Raw genomic sequence first — 25,232 nt, forward strand, 5'->3', positions numbered from 1 at the left:
AGTGCCCCATGCCTGCCCAGTGATTAGGCTGAAGGTAGCTTGTTTTGTGCACATTACCCAGGGATAAGGGAGTCTGGGATTCCCAATGTGGCATTTGGTTGAGTGGGAACGGTGTAAGTATCCTTTGGGTTTCTGTCAAGCTTTGCTGGTATTGACAGTTACAAAAGGGTCAGAAGGAAGTTGAGACTTTGGCCTCGTGTGGATAAACCTGCATGCAAGAGCGCTGTTAATGCAACACTCCATGTTAGGAAATCACATACTTGTGGTGCTCCGTGGTATTTCAGCCCCATTTATTTGAATTTTAATTTTTTCTTTAAATGCAGGGCCTATACCTGAAAAAATGGGCACATCTATACTGCCATAGGACCACCAATTTATTCAACTTCTTGTGTTTTTTCACATCTGTATTAGCAACTGCAACACTGCAGAAAGAATTGTCACATATAACACATTCAATTGTCTTGGCTGTTGAATCCTGACTACTGACATTATTTTAGATGTGTTACTGATTAAACAATGTTTTTGTAGTGCAAGATGCCAGGCTTGATAGAGAGCAATATAGCAGCCCCCCTGAGACCTGGCAATTCCTAAGCACCTCAGTTCCTAGCATCTTCAATGATTTCCTGAAGACCAAGTCTCTTTAAAGGCTTTGGATCCTTTAAAGCTCAGCTAACTATAAACAGCATAGAAGAAGGAATAATTCTCCCAGTTAAGCCTCCCACGGAGACTGTTCTCTGTGCCAGTGTACAGATGAATAGGCTTTGAATGCTAATTGTAACACTGTGTGTACTCTTCCTGAGCTAATCAGCTCACAGGGTACAGACAAGCAACTTTTATTATCAATTCCATTCCAGCACACAAACCCTCCTGAAATGCTTTTCCAATAGCTAATTTAGAGACCTCCTGTTGGCTTAGTTCAGGCTGTGGAAGGTTTGTAAACAAGCTGTGTTATTCAAGAGGAATTTGCTCTCTCTCACCGTCTCTCTTGCTTTCTCTCTCTTGCCTAAAGTATTAAGATCTAATGGAAATAGTTGCCTAAGAGAGGGAAGCAAAGCATGCTAATACCTATTGGCAAAGGCACATGTTCAAAGTCTCAAGAGGTTTCATGTGCAACAGACAAGAAAACTCACTTGCAGACCTAAGTAGCAGTGTATCACTGGCTTTACAAAGTTAAAAAAATCACTCCAAGAAAGAAATTATTTTCTCCATTTGATAGTGGAGTAGTTTTTACCATTAGAAGTTACGTAGAATTTTGGGGTTGTCCCTCACATTGAAACGAGATATTCCATATATGATCAAAGCAGTGATAACCTTCAGATATAAAACTTCTCCTGGGAACCCTGCCAACATGAACTGCAGACAGCATCAAGCTGAATGCTAAGAGCTTCCCCACACTGTGTATGGCTGTTCAGATTTGTATGGAATGGGTAAAGAAGCACCACTAAAATGGAATATTTTCCTTTGCTACAAGTGACCACAACAGCAATGTGGTGGAGTCACGTTCAGATGAGATATTCTCTGCTTTGAAAACTCCAGTAAATGTGCTCCTAATCTGTTAAGAAATCTGTCTTGCTAAACAAAAAGCACAATTTCACAGAAAGAAAGCTTCTAATGTTTCTGGCACTGCTCTGTTTTAAATCTTTGGGAAAAGAAAGGGCAGACTGTGGAAAAATGAGCTTTCTTTATAAGCTCAAGTGTGTGAATAGCCGGTAACAGTCCTCAGGGGAAAAAGAAACTTAAACCAACCACTCCTCTCACTCATCCCCCTCTATTCAAAAAAAGAAAAAAAACCAAAACCCACAACCAACAAAAAACCCCCACCAGCCAGAGAGAGAACTCCTTGTTTGAGAGGAAGGGAATTTTGTAATTTAACAGTATTCTTACTAAAGAACAAAGATCTTAGTGTGGCTCAAGTGGACTTTCAGAGACACTTTGTGTTCCCTCCTTGCTGGAAGTTCATTTGATCCTTTTGTGTCCATATACCACTGTCCATATTCCACTGTTACATTGCTATTGCACTCCTGTTCTAAAATGCACCTGGGAGCTGCTGCTCTAACATAGTACAGTCTGATGTGGGGAAAGCTATTTGCAAGTCTTTTAAAAATCCACATTGAGTTGAAGCATGGGCAAACATTTTTCTACCATGGAATTCAGATGCAAAACAAAGACTTAGTCTTCATATAAGCCATTCACCAAATTCCCAGTTTATGCTGACAGAAGGAAACCACTGAATGATGTGGTCTCTTGTAGCTGAACACACATTTATGAAAGCTACTTAGTTCTTTGGCCACTCTCTGTAATATATTTTGTTCAACAGTGGAGCCACATTTTTCAAAGGTCTTAATATTTTTCTTGAGCAGCTTTTGAAATGAGAAGTGCAGACCAAACTCCCCTTCTGCTGAAGCTGGTAGCAGACTCCCACTTCTGCAGCCAGCAAGTAACTGTGGTTCCCACTGTCAGTATGAGTACCTCAGGAAATAGTATTCATGTCCCATATAAGTGACCCCTTTGTTTCTCATCCACATTGACTGTGTATTGTCACAGCAGCTTCTTACACAATACAAAGAGACTAAAGAGAATTTCAGAACTGCATGAAAATGTCATCTTGTCTTCACTTCAGACAAGGATCTCTTACATACATTTACTTTGGCTTTTTCTTGTAAGCAAGGAGATGAAAATCTCAAGCATCTCATAGCTCATTATTAATACATAGTCATGCTCTGCTGCTCACAAGGGACATGGAGATACTGGCAGCAGGCCCCTTGAGTCAGCAGCCTGATTATACAACCCCTGTACATGGACAATTCCGAGTGACTGCTCAGAAGAAAGGACCAGTTACAGTTATTAACAACATTTGTTAGGCAGCAGTAGTGTTTGTGGTGCTCTACAAGACAAACACTGTCCTACTTTATCCTGAAGAACAGATGTTAAGACTCTTTTGAAGATGCAGAGAATGTGACAACTTACAAAGTTCCTTTTGGGTTTGGGTTTGCTTTCTGCTTTTTCTCATATCATTAAAAGGCCTGTAAATGATATCAGAATGGTGAGGACAGGCTAGTGACAATAACTGATAAAATGTGCTTTGGGGAAGAATTTGAATGAGAAAAAAGAGGTACCCACATGGTGGCAGATAGCAGCCACCAAGAATGAAGAAAAGCGAACAGAGCAATGGAGCTGGCAATGATGAGTACACAAAAGGAACCACAGACAGAGATTTGGCTTGGTGAGGTGTTGGGATGAAGCATTTCATCTTGGAAGGGAGAGCCAGAAGATCCGATGAAGTAAAAACATGTTTTGATTGTCAGGCAGAAAGTTGTTGTAGGAGCTGCATTTCTGACACAGCAGCAGTGAATAATAGAAGGTGGGAAAAGGTTAGAGGTTATCATCAAAAGCATGACACTCAAGATGAAAGAGAGTAGGATTATAATGACATCACTTATAATATATGTCCTTAAGGACATAGAACATTGAAATGAGTTTAAGACATGAATATAAGGAGCCACCAAATGTTTGAAGGAAGGGAAAGAAGTAGCTCAGTCATGCTGTCACACATCACTGGGGAAGGAAAAAGACAAGAAAAAGACCAGGAACAAAAGTTATTAGGAGAAAATAAGGTAAGTTAATGGGGAAAGCTTGTGACAGAGCCTTTGCATCTTATTGTTAAAGTCAGTAACATTTGGAGGAAGAATGACAACAAGGCAGCTTAGGGGTAGAAATAAAAGTCTCAAAGAGGGACATGATGGGAGCAGTGGGACTTCTGCTTGAGAATGATTTGAAAAGTCTCTTGGAAATAATTCAGTACAGGCAGTCCCTCTGGCTCCTGAATGCCCTTTCAAGACATTCCATGGTGGAAGAAGCAGAAGCAAGATGCGACCTGTGGTTGCATGTACATCACTCAAGTACAAAGGAGAAAATAACAAAGTGGAACCTAAATAATTAATTGAGCACTTGTGAAAGCAAAAGAAGGAGCAGGTGACAAGGAGGGAGGAGCTTCAGGGACACGAGACATTTCCATAACTTAGGGGAGTACCTGAATGGACAAAGAAAGGGGAACACACAAGGAGCACTGAAAGAGCAGTGGCTGGTGACCACTGAAAATTTTGATAATGAACAGTCAGCTAAGACACAATTAGACACCTATATTCAGATGAGTTTCTTGGCAAAGGATGACATCTCTGATGTTCAAACATGTTCTGGCTTCTTGGTAAAGAAGATGCCATGTGGATGCAACTATGAATTTAAAACACAAAAAGCAGAAAGTAGTCAAAAATAAGGCAGCCTACAAAGCTGTATTTACCAGAGATAAAACTGAATACATTGTTTTCTGGCATCATAGCTGAGAGGCTGCATGGTTCATCTCTTCCTTTCCATTTTGCAGACTTTGACCAGAGTCAGCACTTTCTCAAAAAAAATAAGCATCTGTATTAGATGCAATCAAAAGACAAGTTCACGCATTTGTTAGTTTTACTCCATATTTGATGATGTAAAAGGCTTCTTTGAAGTAATCTACCTAGCAGATGCCACTTCAGCTGAAATCAACAACTGAGGTATCTGGTAATTGTAGTCTCAGATACTTCAGCCTGTGGTTCCTGGACCCCAGAGGATACATGGATTACTTCTAAGGCGTCTGTAAAAGCAAGAATGAGTAGGTTCAGATTTGCTGTACAGGATATGTATCTTCTATTAGAAATTTTAAGGAATCTGTAAATTAAAAGGGAATGTCCCTCTACACAGTAGTTTTAAGTTCCTTCTCTCCCCAGATCATGTGGTTGACATAGAGAAATATTACATAAATGTAATTAAGGATACAATAGCTTCCTCTCTGCTTGAGTTTAAGGAAGATTTTCTTTCTCTCCCTTCTTCCCCCAGGAGCATTCCATACTATTTAGAAAGCATTTGTTGAAAGATAGATTAATCTGTATATAAGATCCTAAAAATGAGATGGACATCTGAGCTCTCCATTATTCTAGAAATAGACCACATGCAGTACTTGCATGTAGTCAAGGGACTCAATTTTAATGAGACTACCACTGTGGAGGATAAAGTATTTATACTTTACTCCCCAAAATAATGGGAAATTGCTCCTTTTTCTTTCCAAAACTGTCAGTTTTATCAGCATTTATCCTAGTCCTTTATAGAATTCTCTCACTTCAGCAACTCCAAGGTTAATTCTAACAGAGAATGAACTCAGACACGACACTGGGATTTGCTTTCAGAAAAAAGGAAGGTTGTATTTACCATACCAGCAAGTGTTCTACTACTTCCTTTATTCTCACATTTTTAGTTTGCCTAAAAAGAAGGTCAGAGGGAGAAGGTTTGCAGATACATCATTTCACATCAGAGGATACACTTCAGATCAACACTAGTAGTAGTCCAAGGACCATAATAAACCCCACAGTTTTCATCTGACTGTTAATTTCTACATGGCATTCTACATGCAAATAGAACCTCACTCTTCTTGCTCCAAGCCAAGTAGAATCCACTAGTTTCTCAGCAGGACATACCCTGAGTTCAGAGCCCCACTACTGAAGCTGTCCAGCTGCTAGGTTGTTGCAGTGTGAGCAAAGTGAGCATGCACTTGCCTTCAACACACAAGAGAAATACACTCTGTTTTTACCCTGGGCAGAACTACTTGCTTCTCTCATTATCAGAAAAGGATAAATACTACTTTTCCTCAGAGCAGTTAGACAAGGAAAAAAAAAAGATACTGGCAAGTGGCTTGAAAAAATTAATGTGCATTTCAAGATTAAGAGTTATATCTTTTTATTATACCATGCAATTTCCCCTTTTTCTTTCCACAGATAGCATTCTCACTTTATACAACACACTTAAGTCAGTTTTGAGCATGAACTTATTGTTCTTTCTTCTTAAAATAGGGGCAATAGGAGACAGCAAAATACAGGTGTATCACCTTTCCTGAAGAACTTGCTCTAGACTTGCTCTAGTTTGCTCTAGACTATTAACAAAAGCCAGTGATTCCCCCAAATGCCTACAACAGACACTGGACTGAACAAGAGAGTCACATAGGCTTTAATCATGGAGAGCCCTCCAAATCTGCACGTTTGACCGGAAGGCTAATGAAGAAGGCTTAAAGAAAATATATGAGAGGCAAGATCAAGTTGATGAATGAACATTAAAGGGAAGATGGGGTCATATTTATGTAATTCACATAAGTTGCTTCAAGTATGACTTCAAACAGTATCACTTTTTTCCCTACTTTCATAGAAGTAAAAGGGAATTTCTTTTGATTTTCTACAAAAGATGACAGATCCATTGTATCTTTGTCATGCAAAAAAAAAAAACAGCTTTCAAGCAACACTCTGTAGTAACTTATTTCTGCTTTTCCCAGTTAAAGAGAATTAAAATGACACATGTAATTTCTTGTAGGTAAAGGTGCATAAGCCCTTGGAAAATCAGGGAAGTCTGTTGGGGGTGTAGAAAGTTCTAAAACTTTTTGCCTATATTTATGAGGCCCAATGTCTTCCCCTGATAATGCCAAGAATCTTTAAGAGAGCTCTCTACTGTCGCTGAATTCAGGGGTTACTCAGAGCTTTTTCTTATCCAGAGAGGACATTGCAAGCAAGAGCAAAGGATGGCATCTTTGACAAATTAGTAGAGTTGGAGAATGTTCTCTCTGGATGACAATCATACTGCCATTTTCAAAGTTAGAAAAATCTCATGAAGTTCCCCCAAGCCTCCAGTTTTCACCCTTGGGATCTAACCAGCACAACTATTGGCAGCATGGGGGCTGCATCTGTGTCCTGGGATTAAGGTGGCAGTAAGGCATCCAAATAGAGGAGACTGCTCTGTACAGCTGGTTACAGATGCAGTTTAGGTCTGGTAGGATTCACTAGTGCACAGCTGTACAGATCTGAGTACTAAACATCTACCCAACTACAGCAAAATTACATCAGAGTGCTATAACTATAAAAAGTCTCTCAGAAAACAAAGAAGAAAAGGCAAAAATCCATTCCAGTAAACCAGAGTGCTTCAGTTGCCTGTAAGTTGACTATGAGCAACAAAACAGTTTCATGCAGTCTCACAACAAAATGAGTCTGTGCAAAGGCACCTTTTTGACACTGATGTAGCATGGGCTAATCAAAGGTGACACACAGCTGGATCTGCTTGTCAGTAACAAGAAGGAAGGAGCTGGAGATGTGGTAACCAGTAATAGCTTTGGCAGTAGTGGCCATGGAATAGTGAAGTTCAAGATCCTGACAAGTGTGAGGGGGGACAGCAGCAGAGTACTCAGGTGAGCAGACTTCAGTTTATTCAGGGAGCCCTAAGTGGGTTCTAGTGGGAGGCAGTTCTCAAGGGCCAAGGATTTCTGTGAATTTGGTTGACCTCGAAGGACAGCATCCTTTGAACACACGAGTGATCTCCTCTGAAATTCAGGTAGACAAGCAGATTCTTCATGAGACTTTTGCTAAGCAGGGAATTGAGATGAACTTCAATGTGAAATGGCAGTATAAAGGAGGTGGAAGCAGGGACAGGCTATGAAGAATGAATTTAGAAATACCTTCTGGACATGCAAAGACAACACTAGCAAAGCCAAAGCTTACTCAAAGTTGACACCTGTAAGGAGTATCAAGGGTGACAAGAATCCTTAATATAAAAAACCAAACAGTGAAACTGTGGAACCTTTGTTACATGGGGTATGTGACAGGAAGCCTAAACATGGCTGAATTATTCAACGTCTTCTTTGCCTCAGTCCTCTCAAAGAAGATTTCCCAGGATTCGCTGTTTAGGATAAAGGGTTCAAGAGTAACAACTAACAGCAGAAAATGAGGATTACAAGAGGAAAGAGGCATAAATTGAAACAGGAACGTTTCAGACTGCTATAAGGAAAAGATATTTTCCCCACAGGAACAATGGATAACATGCTGGTCACAAAGGTTTTGTAGTCTTCAGCCTTGGAGTTTTCCTACATCCAGCTTGTTAAATCCCTGTGCAATCTGTCCTGATCCCTCAGCTGGCCCTGCTTTGAGCAGGAGGTTGAACTGGAGACATCCTGTTTAACCATGTGATTTTTCTGAACATGCCTGCTAGGCTGTCTACCATGACTGCTAGCCCCTGCAGCATGATGAATCCTGAAGAGTGCTGCAACTTCTCTCTTAAAATTGTGCTTTCAGAAAATGAGAACACTTTAACAGAACTTGCATGAAAAAGAAAGGAAGAAGCCAGATCGTAGTATCCTTCAGAGCCATGCAGACAAGTACTGTCCAAGGCACCCAGCTTGCTAGATGTTAAGGGAAATGTGAAACTAAGCACTTCCAATGAAACAGCAAACAGCTGCTGTATCTACAAGGAAAGGAGAACAAATATCATGCAGCTTTTTATTGCAGTGGTATTCATACTTTTACTTCCACTCACAATAAATTTGGTAATATCAGCAAAATTTACTCTAGATTGCAAGACTGTGCAAATATTTATATAAATCAAGTGTAGTGTTTGGACTGCTGGCAGTTGGCCAGAATAGCTCTCTGTGTAAACAAAATTGGCTATTTCTATATTAGCCACTCATGGCTATACCTCTCTCCTGACCTATCCAGCCAGATTACCCTTTATTTTATGTTTCTCTGTGTGGAACAAAATCTAGCAGTGGAACGGCATTTACAGGCAATGTAATATGGAAATGATATGCATTGCAACTAAATAAATGCCCATTCTTTTGAGCAAGGTCCATTTAGGAACTGATTTAGGAATGACTTTAGAAAAGGACTGTAGTTCTTAAGCTCCCAGTTGAAACAATGTGAACTGTGTGAGTGGTTAAGTTAGCGGGAGAAACTGAGAAGATTGGTGCAGTGACATAAATTAGGACTTAAAATTATCTCAACAGTTTACATAACATTTGCTGTGCACGAACCCATTGCATGTGGTGTTTAATATTGCATAGATGCTTTGGCAGATCCAGTGCAACTTCACAGTGAAGCAAGGACACAACAGATGACAACTCTCCACAAAGCAAGAAATGTGATAGCTGTATTCACATATTGCAAATGCAGTGAAATGAATCTAGGTTTAGTAATTATTTATTTATCTGCATGTGGGATTTTGTCTGTTTCTCAGATTTTGGGTTGATTTGCTTTTGTACATAGGTCACTATTGCCTAATAAGAACCTAACATTTGTGAAGTATTGAGTACATCACTCGATGCTTTGGAGTCCAGTGCCTACTGCTTCTTGCAACACAGCTGTAGTAATAAGGAGTAAATTGAGTCAGTGATGCTGTTCAAATTACAATAGGTAAGAAGATAACCTTGCAAATAAAATGGTATGCAAAAATGCATATGTGTTTCATCCATGTAACTGTAGCTCTCTGCAGTCCTTATGACAGACTTCAAATATTTGAACTGAAGAACCTAAAAATGCCCAATCACCCTACACAGAAATCTGTGGTTAGAAGACAGTACTGCCAGAGAGCATTTCAGAGCCCTCATAACACCTTGCTATATGTTTGCCAAGAGGACTCAATAAAGAACTTCAGTAAGCCAAAGACTTGCCAAGGGTACCCTTTGATGAGAGGCACATTACAGACATAGTTCTTGCTCTGTGCAGTCATCAAAAACTATTTAAAGTGCCAAGATCTATGGTTCTGCTTTCTGCTACATATAGTGTCATCAGCAAAACCCACCCAAAAACTTAGAAAATAAACCCACAAGGTAAGCAGCTACCTCCAGAGGATCTGGGTCAAGGTCCTTGTTGCTATCAAGTCCTGGCTTTGTCCTGACTGCAGAGTAGCAGGGGGGAAAAGCTCTATATGCAATCTATCCCTCCAGTATGTAGATGAAGGTGTGACTTCTGGAAGTCCCAGAAGATGCAGATATGGCATACAGGCTTGTACTGGCCCCTCTGAGCTTTGTATGCCATCAGTGATAACAGGGCTGTTTAAACACACTCTGCTGAAGAAATAAACATAATTTTCTATTCAAGTGCTTCAAGAGCAAGCAGCCAGTCATCTTAGTGCTGAAGGAAGGAGTCTAAGGCTTGATTTCCAAGAAGGTTGTCTGTATAACAGCAGTTATGTCAGAGGAGCAGTATCTAGTTTACACAACAAAATATCCTTGCAACTATTAAGCTGCAGGCAAAGACTGCAAATCAAAATTAATTACAAGCGTGTCTTGGCTACATAGAGACAGAAATGCTGCAGCCCCGTAGAGAACTAAGAAAAGTCAACTAGGGCACTCTTGAGCATTTAACAGGAACTTTTATTTTGAAATGTGTGGAGAACACCACTGTGAGGATCAGCATTTAGCAGCTTTCCCCTAATTTGGGGTACTTTTGGTATTGAGACCAAAATAAATAATTCACTTCTGTATTTTTAAACATAAAACTACAGGGCACTCTCATAGGTGAGGATGATAACCACCTTTTTTGCTTAACCATCTTAACCCTATTTTGAACATCCCTTGCCCTGCTCTCACCCCCTGCTGTTTATTCAACCATGACTACATTTTGGGATAGGATTATCAAATGTCTGGGATAAATTTCACTGTGATTTTCCTTGGCACAGCATTTTAAGTGAAGCCATTTGCTATTACAGACCCTGATAATGGCACCCCTAGGTACAATACCCTATTTCAGAAGATCTGTGTTAAACATTATGAATTCCCAAACAGTTACCTCCTCGGGAACAAAGTCATTAAGCTGGGTAGCCTGACTTAATTAGACTTAAATGTCATCAGTGATTCACTCTGTTTTAATAAACTCATCTGTTTTCATGTCATTTCTGTAATTTACACCATAAAGACCCAGTCATGTTGTTCCAATGTCTCAGGAGCACAGTTAGAAACTATCTGAAAATCTTTCAGGGCTGTCTTCTTGCAAGTTTGATGACACTGTAACAGATGCAGACAGTGTCAGTGAAGGTAAAGCCTTTTCAAGGAAAAGCATCATAGAGAGCTTTGTGGCTACTAGAAAATTTGGAGCAACAACACAAAAAAGAAGACACAAATGCTTTGGAGGAGGAGCTCTGTTGAGAAATGTGCTTTGCCATAAAGCTTTGAAAATGAGCAGAGCGAGAAGAAGAAAACATAAGAAAATAGGTGTTTGTGTGAAACTCATTTCAAAATGGCAAGTATTAAAGTTTGTCTGGTAGCTTAGCAGGTCCATTGTCTTCCCTAATTCTTTTGGAAAGAAGTGCCAGAGGTATGGGTCAAAGCCAAGGAACAGCTTTTCTTTAACATATATACTCTATTCATTGTGACCTTTCACTATACTTGGACTTTAAAGCTGCCTCAGGAAATCTGTGTTGAAGTATTACTTGCATTCAGTCCACCAGCAATTTAAAAATCAATTAATATTTAAAAATTAATAAAAATCAATCTATAAGTTACCAACTTACTACACTTCTACATGCATGAGGGCAGGAAAGGAGCTGTGGCAAGGATCTCACCTCCATGCACTGAACTGACCAGTGCACAAATATCATCCTAAAGGGAATTTGAGCACTCTGCCGTGGACCTGCATGTGATAACCTCCAACGCACAAAGGCTGGGAACATGCTCTTGAACTCTCTAAAGAGAGTCTATACATTCCTCTTTGATGCTGGACAGAGGTCAAAACACATATAAACAACTAGAGGTTACCTTAGTTTCATAAGGTTGGTACTTACCATTGTGGTGGATCCAGCCCAGGAACAGCATTTGCCGGGTAGGAAGCCTGCCCCAATCTACTTCAAAGCACAGCTGGGAGTAAACAGGTATGCTAATGGAGAAATTACACATGCTACTCATTTACCAGCTCCCAGAGGAACATTAATAGCAGAAGTTGATTAGACATGCAGAAGCAAGAAGGTCCTATACCTGATCAAAGACATTTGTGGTCACAGCACTCCTTTCTGTGAAAGGAGAAACAAGCTAGAAACAAGCAGGACAAGCAATATACAGACAAAATTATTCATAATGCATCTCCTGGTCAGATTAATGGGTAAAGGCTCACTCTAGTTGGTGATATTTCTAATTAGAGACCGAAAGACAGCACTTGACATAATCTGTGATTACAGGAGAAAAAAAAAACCTATCAAATGAGCATACAAATACCCTACATAGGTTTATTTTGTTTGTATGGGTTTTCTTCCTCTACAAACACAGAACAGATTTATGTGCATAAGATTTATGTGCATGGCTGGATATTGCTGAAAGTGTGTTTGCTTTCCATTTTGTTTGAAGCAGCTCCACTGAAATCAGGTTTGTTTATTTACCTGGTATTTGACAAACCGTCTCTGACACTCAGCTATCAAGGGTTCATGCCCATGTTCCTTACTAGAAACTCCACTCTCCTAATTGTTGTTGTAAGCAGGACAACACAAGAGGTGGTTTTGCCTCCAGGCTATGTAAGCTAGGTCTGGTATCAGCCATGTTTTATTACAACCCATAAGACTGAGATCTCTTTGATTGTCTTTCGCAAGACTTCAGTTTTCCTTTTATTTTTTCTTGTTTTTTCACTTTCACATACACTCACACACAGAAGGTATATTTAGAGGAATGTATTGATCTTAATGACCTCTCAAAATTTATCCTCGGGCTAATCAGAGGCTTGCTGTGTGGTGCTGGCTAAATCTATCACGGTATTGAATAATTCACAGCCTGCCTTAAAGGCTCCAGACTAGGTGATTTACCCCATATTAATGTGATGCTTCTGCATTTTAATAAGCTTATGTTAATGTTTTACAAAATGATAAAGCATTCTTCTGAACTCTCCAGTGACAAGGGATGATGGTATGAACCACATAATTCTAGCAAAGGACAGCCAATAACATCAGATTTATGAGTGTTGCTACAGCATCTGTCAGAAGCTTGAGCCAGACCAAACCATTTTGTTGCGACTTACCCCTGCTCTGACTGCACAAGTGGCTTTTCCCAACCTGTCTGACACTTTAATGAAAGTAGTCAGGCACGGGAGAAAAGGTAGGGCATTCTGAAAGCAGAACTAACCTTTCCAAAACTGTTCTAGCACAGAGGTTTTAATATCCCTTTGAGAAAAGACCTAGAGGAGAACAAGAGGGATTTCATCGCTCTAAGGTTGGAATTTCAGAGAGCAGTGCTCACGAGTGGGGTCACATTTTTCCATTTGAAAGGGAGACAGCCTGTCAGCAGAGCTCAATGTGTTAGGCATATGTTGGGTGCTGAGAATCATAAAATGCAGGTCAGGTGACAAGAACACTCACACCACTTCCCTCCAGCTGTACTGCACCTTTACATCTCAGCTGCTACACAGATCACAGGAGTGCTTTCCCTAGCCTCTCCAGAGAAAAAACGAATGACATTTATCTCTTAAAACCTGCTTATGTGCTCATGTGAGAAGGGAGTTGAGGGTGGGGGGGAAGCCACAACATCTCTTCAACAGCTGCTTGTAGTGGCATGCTTGTACCAACACAAGATGGAAAAAAAAGGGAAAAATCCTCCAGCCCTGGGCCTTCTGGTAGATGGCAAGGTGGGAAATGAACTCCAGTTCTGCTAAATGCAGACTAATATATATGAGAGGGTGGGAGAGGTGAACTGCTTACCCTGCTGATACCAGTCAACCCAAGCCTTTGAGAGTGGGACTTGCTGGCAGGCTGCATGGAAGATGGTGGCTTCCCATCTTCATACAAGGAAAGGCTAGAGAAGAGGGGGGAAAAATGGAAAAAAAGAGAAATGGGAATGATCAACAGTACAGAAACTTAATATAAAACAAAGTGTGTGGCATTATCTGGAGTGGTGTAGCATATCCTGCCACTGACAGGCAAAATAATGCATTTATTGATTTAAAAACCAATTTTTTGTTGCAAAAGGCAAAAAATAATTCTTACATGATTTCATGTTTCATAATTCCTCCGACAAAAGATGGCAATGCTTAACAGAGCAAGCCATCTAGAAATGCTAAGATATTGAAAGCTCAGGTGCTCATCTATCAAACAGAAAATGCATTTTTAGCATGTGGCTTAGAGCAAAGGCCCAAGCCTTCACCTCACATACTCCAACCCAGTTCCTCAAATGCCATGATGTAGAAACCACCTCTACCTCAATGAATATGCAATGCACCATGGAACATCTGCTGTTGATTTTTAAACGGACTGCCAGCAATTATGAAATACACCTGGGAATTACAAACCCCAGTTTTCATTCAGTGTTAATTTAGATAATCATGTTAGCCTCTGGACTACTGGCTGCTATGAGGTGGGATTGCTTATTTCCAGAAAATTCAGTCTGTACATGAGAGATTTTCATGAAACTGGACAGTTTTGTTAAGATTGTCAATGTTAACAACCACTGCAAAAGTATTCACCAGTTCTTCTGGACACTTCTAAAAAGATAATACAGAACTATTTTTCACACCACATGCAATTGAACTGTGGAGACTGTGGCTACAGTTCAGAAAATGACACAAGAAGCAAGTGAAAAGGATAGCAATACCATCTGGAATTTAAATTATTGGTATTAATACAGAAGCTGTAAGAAACACTAAACTGCATGCTTCAGATTTTAAGACAATCTTAGCTACTAGGTATTAGTAGCAGATAATCCTATCACTGCTAAATTTAGGGTCTCAGGAATCTGTATTGGAGCATCTGCTGCAGTCAGACAGGAAACTGAAGGATGAAGTCATGTTGGCATTCATGTTCTTCTCTGCCTACTGCATGTGCAAAACTTAAAAACAAGCTGCGAGAATTAAACCACGCACGTGGCTGATGAGAACATTGTTACATACATGCCTCAGATTAATTACCAACATTTGAAAATGCTGGCCATAACATACATCTAGCACTGTAATGAAGAACCCATAAGACCATTCAGGTGAAATGACATCCTGAATCACAGAAAAGAACCAAAAGCAATCTCAGTAGAGGTCCTATTCCATCTCTTAGGCCCTGAGCATGGAGTAGATCAAAAAGAGCAGCTAATGTGCCATCCCAGGCAGGCTCCTTGTAAACAGTACCAGAGCATTTTCCTTTTTTGAAACTGTTGCCTCATGCTCAGCATGTGATCTACTACATTTGCCAGATCCTTTTCTGCAGAGCTGTTACTAATGTTCAGATCTATCCTGTGCTTGTGTAGCTGATTCTTCTTGAGTAAGTGCAGAACCTTTACTCATCCTTACTCAAACACATCCCACACTTTCATGTCACTCCGTGTTTTATCATGACCTTTCTAAATTCTCATCTTCCCTCAGTCCTTTGTGGTCTCTCTCAGTGCTGTGTTATCTGCAAATGGAAAAAAAATGCAGTTTCTATCCTAAAGGCCTGTGACAATCATCTACATCAATACGGACACCTTATAGGCACAAATACGAACTAAAAATCTTCAAAGTTGAGTCATCGCTTTCTCAACAACTGCAGTCAAACCAGCTCAAACTTGCAATCTGGAAACACAGATCTTTTTTCATTCTTTTGCTCGTTAAGCACTTGTTTGTTGCACTTAAAAATCAAGCATTCATTTCATTCTAAAGTCAAACTGAGTTAATATCAGGAGCAAATGACATGTATTTCTCTCTGAACACTAGTCAATTTAAACATCAGTCATACAAAAACAGATTTACAGCAGAAATGAGTTGCTTTCTCAGAATAAATGAAGCAGAAAGCCTGTTATTTCCTCACTCAATCTTTTGCATACAACATATGTATTGTAAATATAACCCATGATTTTCAGGGTCTGCAGAATTTAAATGCATTCATGTTTTGCAAAAGTATCCTTTAAGTAAGCTTTAGGCTTATTCTCAAGACAGATTGTTCTGGAGCAGGAATCATTTGGGAGTGTATTAGATAATAAGAGCCTGCAATGGGGAAGAAATTTTAGTCTATATTTCAAAGACTTTTTAATCTTTTTAATATCAAACTTTAAGGAAGTAGCTGTCATGGTAAATACATTTGACCTTGGAAATAAATTATTTTATCTCTCTTATATAAAATTACTTATATATTCAATTATATAAAATTACAAATCCTCTCCATCAAGCTGGATAGAAAGAATGTTATATGTTTTAGACAGAGTTTCATAAAGTAGTAGAACAGCAACCATCATTCTGAAAGAAAAGTCAGAAAAAGGGGAGTTTAAGAATACAAGCAAAAAACCTTACTGGATCTTGTGTTGCTCATGATAAGAACATGATTAAGAATTTCTGTTCTGTCTTTGCAAGTTCTCTTCAAGTATAAGAATATATTTGGTGTCTCTCTACTCTTGCAGGACTTCTGCTCTTCTAGAATATTTTTTCAGCATTACAAGACTTAAATGAGAGGTGCTGTATAAAGTGGAAAGCATGATGACAATAATTTTTGTTTTAATATCTCAACAATGATGACTTAATGCTATTCTTCACTCAATTTCTTAGCTGAAGCACTTGGTAACCCTGTTCAATAATTTATATAGTAAAGTTCCTTATTTACAAAAATAAAACTTATCCTGGTCAAATTGTCTCTCTTTAAACAAAGAATAACAATTTTCACTGTGGGTCTTCAACACTTTGCTGAAATACAACTAAGCAGATGTCAAGAAATGGTGAGAAGCATCTGAAGAAGCCACTAAAGTTATGAGTGGGTTTGCGTAGTTTTAAATTTTGCATCTTTTCCATTCTGAGTGGCAACAGAGTGGAAACTTTTGTTGCATGGATTATGTTGTAAGTAATCTATTTTTTCACAGGGCCCTCCAAAGTAAAAGATGACTTAATTTAACACTTTATGTAAAACAAAGCCTAAAATAGGATCACCAGCTACTGCAATTACACTGCCTCATCATGAGCAATGGTTGCTTGAGAACCTGAAGAGACTTTGTTCTATAGCATTACAGAGCCAGAACGCCTTTTAGTGTAATGCCCTTGGATAGCTGTGCTGCTCAGGTCTGTACATTCTGTCTTGCACAGAGGAGCTTAAGTTATGCCTGGTGTTTTTTAAGTCCTACCACAAAGCAAAACATCAAAGATAGTGGTTTTTAAAACTCCAAGTTGTCACTTCAGGGCAAGGACTATTTTTGTGTTTACAGGACATCTAATAAAACGGGGCCATAATTGGATAAAAAGGTCAAAGAATTTTCAAAATCAAAACAATAAAAAATAACTGCTTATAGTAATGTGTTTCACAGAACCAGCCTACAGACCCTAAAGAACCTGTCTTTAGGTTTAGCTCAGAATGGCTGAGCCAGTAGAGAGCAGGTGATAATTGATTTCTTATGTATGCCAAATTCACACTAGGACTTAGAGCAAAGCTTCTTGCTGCAGCTTTAGCTCAGTATTCCTTTACTTAATCACCATGGACAGGGAATGGATCATCCTTTTTCCTTCACAAGCAACCTTTAATGCTCTTGAAGACTGTTAATTCAAGTGTGTTCGGTCTTCTGTTTCTTGCTCTCAGCAATACCAATTCACTTGCTCTTTCTTTGAAGGTCATGTGTTGTAGACTTGTGCTTATTCTCACTGCTATCCCCCAACAGACTTTTAAGTGTTCATTTTTCCCTTGAAGTGCAATGCTCTCTTCTTGACCTAGCAGGAATATTGCAGCATAGTGTTAGGTATAAAAGGTTTCCAGAAAGCTGATAAAATTCATTCTGTTAAAAGTTGAGCAGCAAAAGAAAAGCTAGAGGAATGACAGTCCTTAGCAATGCCTAGAGTGCGGTTTACTAATGTTAACACAGTAACAGGAGTATAGAACCATAAAATTTTTAAGGCTGGAAAATCTCTCTAAGATCATTGAGTCCAACCATCAACCCAGCACTGCCAAGTCCACCACTGGACTTGTCCAGTGTCCCCAAGTGCCAGATCTACATGTCCTTTACAAACCTCCAGGGATGGTGACTCTACCATTTCCCTGGGCATCTTGTTCCTATGCTTCCTATGCTTGACCCTTTCCATGATGAAATTTTTCCTGATATCTAATCTAAACATCCCCTTGAACAACTTGAGGCCATTTCCTCTCTATCACTTGCTGCCTGGGAGAAGACACCCCCTCACTACACCCTCCTTTCAGCAGGTTGTAGAGAGTGATGAGGTCCCCCCAAGCCTCCTTTTCTCCAGGCTCAACATCCCCAGCTCCCTCAGCTGCTCCTCACAGGACTTGTGCTCAGACCCTGCCCCAGCTCCCTTCCCCTTCTCTGGACACGCTCCAGCCCCTCAATGTCTTCCTTGTAGAGAGTGGCCCAAATCTGAACACAGGATTGGTGGTGTGGCCTCACCAGTGCTGAGCATAGGGGACAGTCACTGCCCTGGACCTGCTGGCCACACTACTGCTGATCCAGGCCAGGATTCCACTGGCCTTCTTGGCCATCTGGGCACAGCTGACTGTCGACCTGTGCCCCCAGATCCTTTTCTACCAAGGATCCGCGTGCTTGTGTGAGAACTGCCAGGTAAACACTCTGTCTGCTCTGAGTAATTTCAAGACTCCTAGGGACAGTAAAGATAAGGAACCAACACTCCTACCCTAAAAGCAGATTCCAGCCAATTCAGTTTAATGGCTAGATCTCATCTCTCCAGTGCTGCATCAGTATAATGAAATGAGTCATCCTGTCACCGCTGCCTACTTCTAATGCTGTCACCAAACTGCAACAGCTTAGGTAGTTCAGAAAAGTATTTTTCAGCTTTTTTTCCTAAATTTAACCATTTTGGAATTGCTCTGCTAACAGGAAAGAGTACAAACGGAAGGCTTTCTAGCAATATTTCAGTGAATAACAGAGGGAATTACTGTTATTTCCAAAAGAAGAAAATGTGATACAAGTTTAATGAGATAAAATGAGTCTAGAGATTAAATAAGAAGCTATTCCAGAGAGACTACAAGTGAGTTTATAAATAGTATTGTTGATTGTCTGTCTGCTGGACAAGTTAATACAGCAAAAGATATCTGAGGATAGAAAAGAACAGAATATTGAGATTGGTTTGCAGACATTTGAAAAAAACAGTGTCATAGTGAAAAGCCAGCAAGACAGTCTGCTTTAAAATATGTAAGTGCATTTTTTTTTTGTTGATGACAGTGAGGTAAATGGACAGCCAAGCCCACATTGGCACAAGTGACTATGAGGGATTAATACTTAAGATACCTGAGGCAAAGCAAAGAGAAGGGCAAGATGTAATTAAGAAAATAAAAACCATGAATAGTATTGCTTTTCACACGTGGTGAGAAAGCATGCATTGTTGACACAGTGTGATAGCTACAGATGGTACCTGGAGTAGGAAATGTGTGAGAGGTAGTGGCAAAATACAAGCATTTGTAGGACTCCAGTGAGGAAGACCTGATTTTCAAAGGTGCTTTCAAGCCAGGAGTATTCAACACTATAAGTCAATTGGAGAAAGTGGGAGATGAAATTTTGTTCTTTAATTACAAATATGTTGATGATTACAAAAGAGAACTCACTAATTATTTAATCAGATTGCCACTGTCCTACTACAAGAGTTTACTTTGAGATTATGCTAGGTAGTTCTCTTGTCTTAAAAATGAATTAGCAGTAAATATCAATTTGTTTCATACTTCACAATTTTGGTAGATGTTTAAGCATAGCTAAATAAATTGGAACAATGAGCACAATAATTAGGAACTTGAATTGTCTAAGAAATTATATTCTAATCTGCAGAGAACACAAGCCAAACAGAGGGAAAGAATTCATGTGTAACACCTCTCAATGCATGCAATGATGCAATGTATATGCCACTATGAAATAACATTTGGGGTTCTACGCCTCTATGATCCCACTTCAGTTTTGTTTGCCTTGGAGTTAACAAAATATTAAATCAGAAACTCAGTAACAAAACTTGCATAAATGTCTGCTCAGATTTTTATTCTAGAAGAAAAGGCTGTGATCTTTTTTGCCATTTAGAAAGGATTAAGCAACAACCTTGATAAAGCAGTAGCTTCTGCTTTCATGTTTGAGACCAGTGGCATTTAGCATAGTCTCTAGGCATCAAACTAAAAAAAGAATTGTCAGTATAATGCAGTCACCTTCAGCAGTGCTTCCACCACCAACTCTTTTAGCCACCAACCCAATTATCTCCCTCATGTATTCTAGCATCTGACAAGCAAGCTGCCCCAAAACACACATCATAGTCCATGCTTCCTCTTTAATTTTTTGAATAACATTTAAATCTAGGTATGATCTAATAGCGTGTTATGGAGGTTGCCTTCTCAGGGAAGGGGTTACAGGCCTCAGAGGAGCAAAAATATCCATGAGAAATCATTTAACTCGAATGTATGTTTTCCTGAAAAATGAACGGTTTGCTGTTTACATGGACTACCAGCTTCTTCCCACAGGAACACTCTTCATAGCAGCCTCCCAGGCTTGACAATACAGCAAAACAAGCTCCCATTTCCTCCCTGCTGCACAGCAGCTGAGGGGCAAGAAGCATCTACTTCTTGGGCATTCAAAGGTGCTCCATTCCCACAGCACTTCTAACCTCTCATGAGAAATGAAGGTCCTGTGTTTGTTCTGATGACACCTCACCTACACCACGTGCTCTAGTGTGGAGGCAGGAACTAACCCATTAGGCTCTGACCCTCCTCTCAATAAACCTCAAAAATGTTAGCATTCAACCTTATTCCTTTTGCAATTCAGGACAAAATAAGTAATCCTGCAACAAAACCAAGCAAAGTTGTCGGAGTAAGAAAATGGCATGTGATTTTTTGCTCTCAAGAGTTGCTATATTGTGTGACTGGGGAAAGAAGAGAGGATTTTTGGGAAACAAAGTCTAAGTAAATATAAGCATAAATCAGATAGCAAGCAAATGTCAGTATTTGTTGGCTTATTTCAATACAGGAATTTAAATTGATGACTTCCTGGGCTGCAGATTAAAAGGTTAGAGAGGATGCAGATAATCTTTCATGCAGAGCATGTTGGAGACTGGGAATTCACTCTCCAGTATTTGACATACCAGTGTTAATCCTCATGTTAGCTCTTGGGAACTATCCAAACTAAGGTAAACAGCCTGCTTGTCTCTTAACCAGCATCTGGACAACCATTTACAGCAATCTCAGATTCATGTAGAAGATGCTGCCTAAAGTAGGTGTGTCATTTTCTGGATGGGACACTGGGGCAGATTTAAATAAGTTTTACTGAATGAAATGGAAGAAATATTTTCAGCAAATTATAAAATTCTTTAAGCAAGTTGAACACAATCAGATAGATAACTTTTCTAATTGATCATACACTAGAAATTATTTTCATGCTTACCCAAATCTGCATTTATACTTTCCAGGTACCACTCTCAGCAGTAAATAATTACTTTATTCCTACACATAAATGACCATTTTAACTTTGCATGCTCCAAATTGTTTTGCACAATTTTTAGAACGTTCTAGTGGCGTTTTTTCTTAACAGATATTTATTTCATACAAGAAACATACCTTCTGTGAATGTAACTTATCCTGTAAATTCTGTAAACTAGTATGAACATATAAAAATATTTAGTCCCTACCTCAAAACTAGCACTTAAAATTAAGCAGTTCATAACCACTTTCAATATTGGATTGGATGGGTCAGAAAGGAAAGACCTTTGTTTTCTCCCTTATCTCGTGGATATATAGATCCTTCTTCTGATGCTACCTAGTTAGATTTTATTGTCTCAACTCATTTTATCTGGATGCTCTTGTCCCCAGGAACTAACATGCTCATAAAAACTCTGTGTTGTTGTATCACTATTTTTTTAAGCAGGACTTGAAACAATTTAGAATTTTAAAAATGGAGGTGTGGAGTAACCACTATTTAGCTAAAACTGGAAGGGATTTTCACCAGGCAGAATTCATATCAGAATCCCCACTCACTTCAGGAAAATTAACTTCAGCAAGGACATAGTAAGATCTACGAGAAATCTGTATTTACACTCAAAACCACTGAAATTACATTCTTGCTGCCTTTATAGTAGGAATCAAGTAAACACAGAAACTCTAGATAAAAATACTCCTATGAATGCAGAAGTTGATGACTATGATTCATAATTACTAATCACTTCTTTAACATATGCCTGTAATTCTTTTAAGGACTAAGGTTTACCACAGTTTCTAGCATTTCTTGTTTCCTGTACTTTCATGAGATTACCAACTGCACAACATTTGTCTTATTTTAATTGGCCAAAAAAGAAACCCATGAAGATTGCTCACCAAATACTTTTTTTCTGACTACAAGACAAGTAAGGCACTGTTTAATGCCTTTGGCATTATTTCTTTTAGCAGTGAATGCTAAGCAATGCTTCAAACTGAGATTACAGTTAGGCAGACAGAAAAGGAAAATATCATTTTGTCTGTGAAGTTCTCAGAAGGATGAACCTGTCAAGAGATAGAGAAATAGGTCACACGAAAGTTAATGAAAAGTAATAAATGGAATACATTGTGCCACAATGCTTCATCTCAATTAAAAGTTCACTTGCTGAATGCCATTTAAACTGACAGATACCCAGCTCTTATCAACCTGCCTATTTATCGTCTTTGCATTTATAAAGGCTGTTGTTTATTCCACTGGGTAGCCTCTGGAATCCTCCTGTTGCATTCTTAGTCATGAATAATTGAAGTGTAAAGAAGTGAAATGCCAGGATTCACAGGAAAATGTTTCCTGTGAAAATGTTTCCTTATTACAGATGTTCGTGTGCTTCAGAACAAACTGACATTAGAGGAAGGCTGGATTTTAACTTCTAGCAGTGTCTGGCATTACACTGACATTAACTAATGATTGCTTTTTGACCACAGCAATGCCATCACTTCAAGAAGCAGCTCTAATACCCCTTTTTAAGAATTCAAGACCAAAAAAAAGCGATTTGGAAGCCAAGATAGGGAACACATCATATCTGCATGACATTCCACACTGCTGCACCACAGCTTCCCACACAGAGGTGCGATGAGAATAATGAACTTGCTGAAAGGGCTATGATGTGCTTACTGCTGGGTTACAGCTTCAACATTGCACTACCCTGTTGCAAGAAATGGGTTGTAGTTTATAGAGATTACTTGAGCCACTTGTAGATGAGACAAAGTTTTGTAGCTTTTTTATGGGAGAGATATATTAAGGCTGAAGGTGAAACAGAGAAGAATACCAAAGGTACTACTAAAATTGGGAACACGACTGCAGCATGCTGAAGAGAAAAGGTGACGTATCAGAAGGATGCACTTTTTGAGTTGCATGTGAACTCTCATTCTCTCCAGGTCAAGTGTCTGTCTTAGAGCTCCATATTTAAGTACTTCTTCCTTCTTCTTAGTTTAAGTACTTCACAAAACTCACTTGTCTCATAGTGTCAATGTGTCTCCGTGACTGATTGCCCATAAGTCCTTGACCTTGCTCAGGAAATGAGAGCTCTGGTGTAGCTTTCCTTCAGTGCCAGGATCTCAACCGCATTTCCTTCAACTCCACAGTAAATGCCTGCGTTGTGTGAGAGTTGTGGAGCACCTTTCACTTCCCAAGTCAGAGCTGTGCCACTGAGCTGCCTAAACTGCCAGCTACCAAGAGGCAGTCTGACATTGCAGGAAGGGTCCCCCACTACAAGGTGGGAGGGAAGAATATGGATCTCTGTTTTGTGATATAAGGATGGATGAAGAGTGCCACAAGCACACCAAACACAACAGAAACACACCGGGTGTTTGGGAGTTTTACAGACTAGGAGCAGAACTGTGGCAGATGCTGATTACTTCCTTGCTCAGGACAGGAAACTGGTGTACATGTGCAGAATTCTAAATGTGGGCACCAAAGACTTCCACTGCCAAAGTACAGTGCTACCAGGCAAACTAAAATATCTGTGTTTGGGATTTTAAAAAAATTATATACTTGTCTGAAGGTCTGAACCTGAATTAGCTGCTTACATTTAACTGTCCCAATGTCTTTATATTTTAAGGACTTGAGCAATAAGGATTTTGTACTGAATTTTTGCTGATTCTTACTTGTTTAGCATAGTTGAGAAATCGAGCACTTTGGGTAGCTGTCTCCTCTCCTTTACCCAAAGCCTCAGGCTGTTAGAAGCGTGAAAAAGAATGCATCAAGGGTTATTTTTAAAATGCTTCTAAGTGCAATTTGTGCCCAGTTAATATTTAAGTACTGCCTACAATGCACATAATAAAATGAGAGCATGCTTTAGAAAGCCCTGATTGAATGTGCATGTCGGCTGGTGCTCTGCTAGCCTAATGCAATTTGATTTTGACATAATGTAATGGAGCACAGTGATGAAAAACAGCAACTCTAATAAGGCTCCTCTTTTCACAGCTTATTTATTTTTGGCCACTGAAGCAGTGTGCTTCTCTGTACCTCTCCTTTTATGTAATCTCAAAATAATTAGCTAAGACGACTTTTCTTTGTGTCTTAATTAAATGAAATCTAAGTAACAGACTATTACTTTTTACATTGCAAAATCATAGGGGAATATTTTCAACTCATATATACTGGCAGCACAGAAGTCAGCAGAACAATGGGAAAACCTACAGCAGCAGCAACTTTACTGAAGGAAAAGCCTTGGACCAACAGAACCTGACTGCCCTGTAGATGCTCAGAAGACAGCTGGCTGTGTTCCATGCTGTTTCAGTTGCCTGCTCTTTAGCATCCAGGCAGATCAGACTGTGCTGTGACTTGTATAAGGTGAATTTATGTTCAAAAGATAATTGTATCAGGTTAACAAATTAATTTCTGCTTGATTCTGGTTTTGAACACAGGTTTCTAGGGTGAAAGGCTTATGCATTAACTCAACACATCAAGCACATCTCATTATGCAGAAGTTAATGTTAATACACTCAATTTCCTACATTTTTAAGGATCTGATGCTTTCAGGGACTTTTTTTCTTCTCATGCTAATTGTATGATCTGCATCTTTTATCTAAAATGTAGTTTGTGTCAGAAAATTCCTTTCAACAAAACAACTATCAGGCACTCACAAAATTTCAGATTATCTAGGAAGCAAGGGAAGTAAGTTGTAGCAGAATAGAAGAGGATGCTATTCTCAGCCTCAGTAGGCAGCAAAGCTAAGCAAATGAGAGTTACCCGCTGAATTGTGTGCATTCATTCTTGGAAGAAAATTGCTTTTTCACTTTAGACATGGATGTAACCATCTTCTTTCTGTCCCATCCACATGCATACACACCTGGCAATAATCCTGGCCTTTACAGGATGCTTTTCATGTCATGAGGGGGGAAAAAAGTAAAGAAAAAACCCTGTAAATGTCCTGAAAAAGCACTCCTGGTATAAAAGTGTTAAGCCACCAGCACAGTGAATAGTCTGTGACACTCAAGCCTCAAAGACTTTAAAGAATGTGTCCAAGGCCATGTCTGAATTACACTCTGATGAATCAACTAAGACGGTTGGCAGCAATAACTTCACA

At 39.4% G+C, this 25,232-nt stretch overlaps 1 long non-coding RNA gene across 1 annotated transcript in view; it reads right to left on the reverse strand.

Annotated features, from left to right (window-relative positions):
* Positions 1-13,759, reverse strand: part of LOC134562643 (uncharacterized) — a 33,829-nt gene extending 20,070 nt beyond the window's left edge. The window contains exons 1-2 of the long non-coding RNA XR_010083227.1: positions 13,507-13,759; positions 11,614-11,705 (exon numbers count right to left, since the gene is read on the reverse strand). This is a non-coding gene — a long non-coding RNA (uncharacterized LOC134562643). The remainder of the gene's footprint in view (positions 1-11,613; positions 11,706-13,506) is intronic.
* Between the last annotated feature and the right edge of the window lie 11,473 nt (positions 13,760-25,232).

Source organism: Prinia subflava, chromosome 1 (assembly GCF_021018805.1).
Source record: "Prinia subflava isolate CZ2003 ecotype Zambia chromosome 1, Cam_Psub_1.2, whole genome shotgun sequence".
NCBI classification, from domain to species: Eukaryota; Metazoa; Chordata; class Aves; order Passeriformes; family Cisticolidae; genus Prinia; species Prinia subflava.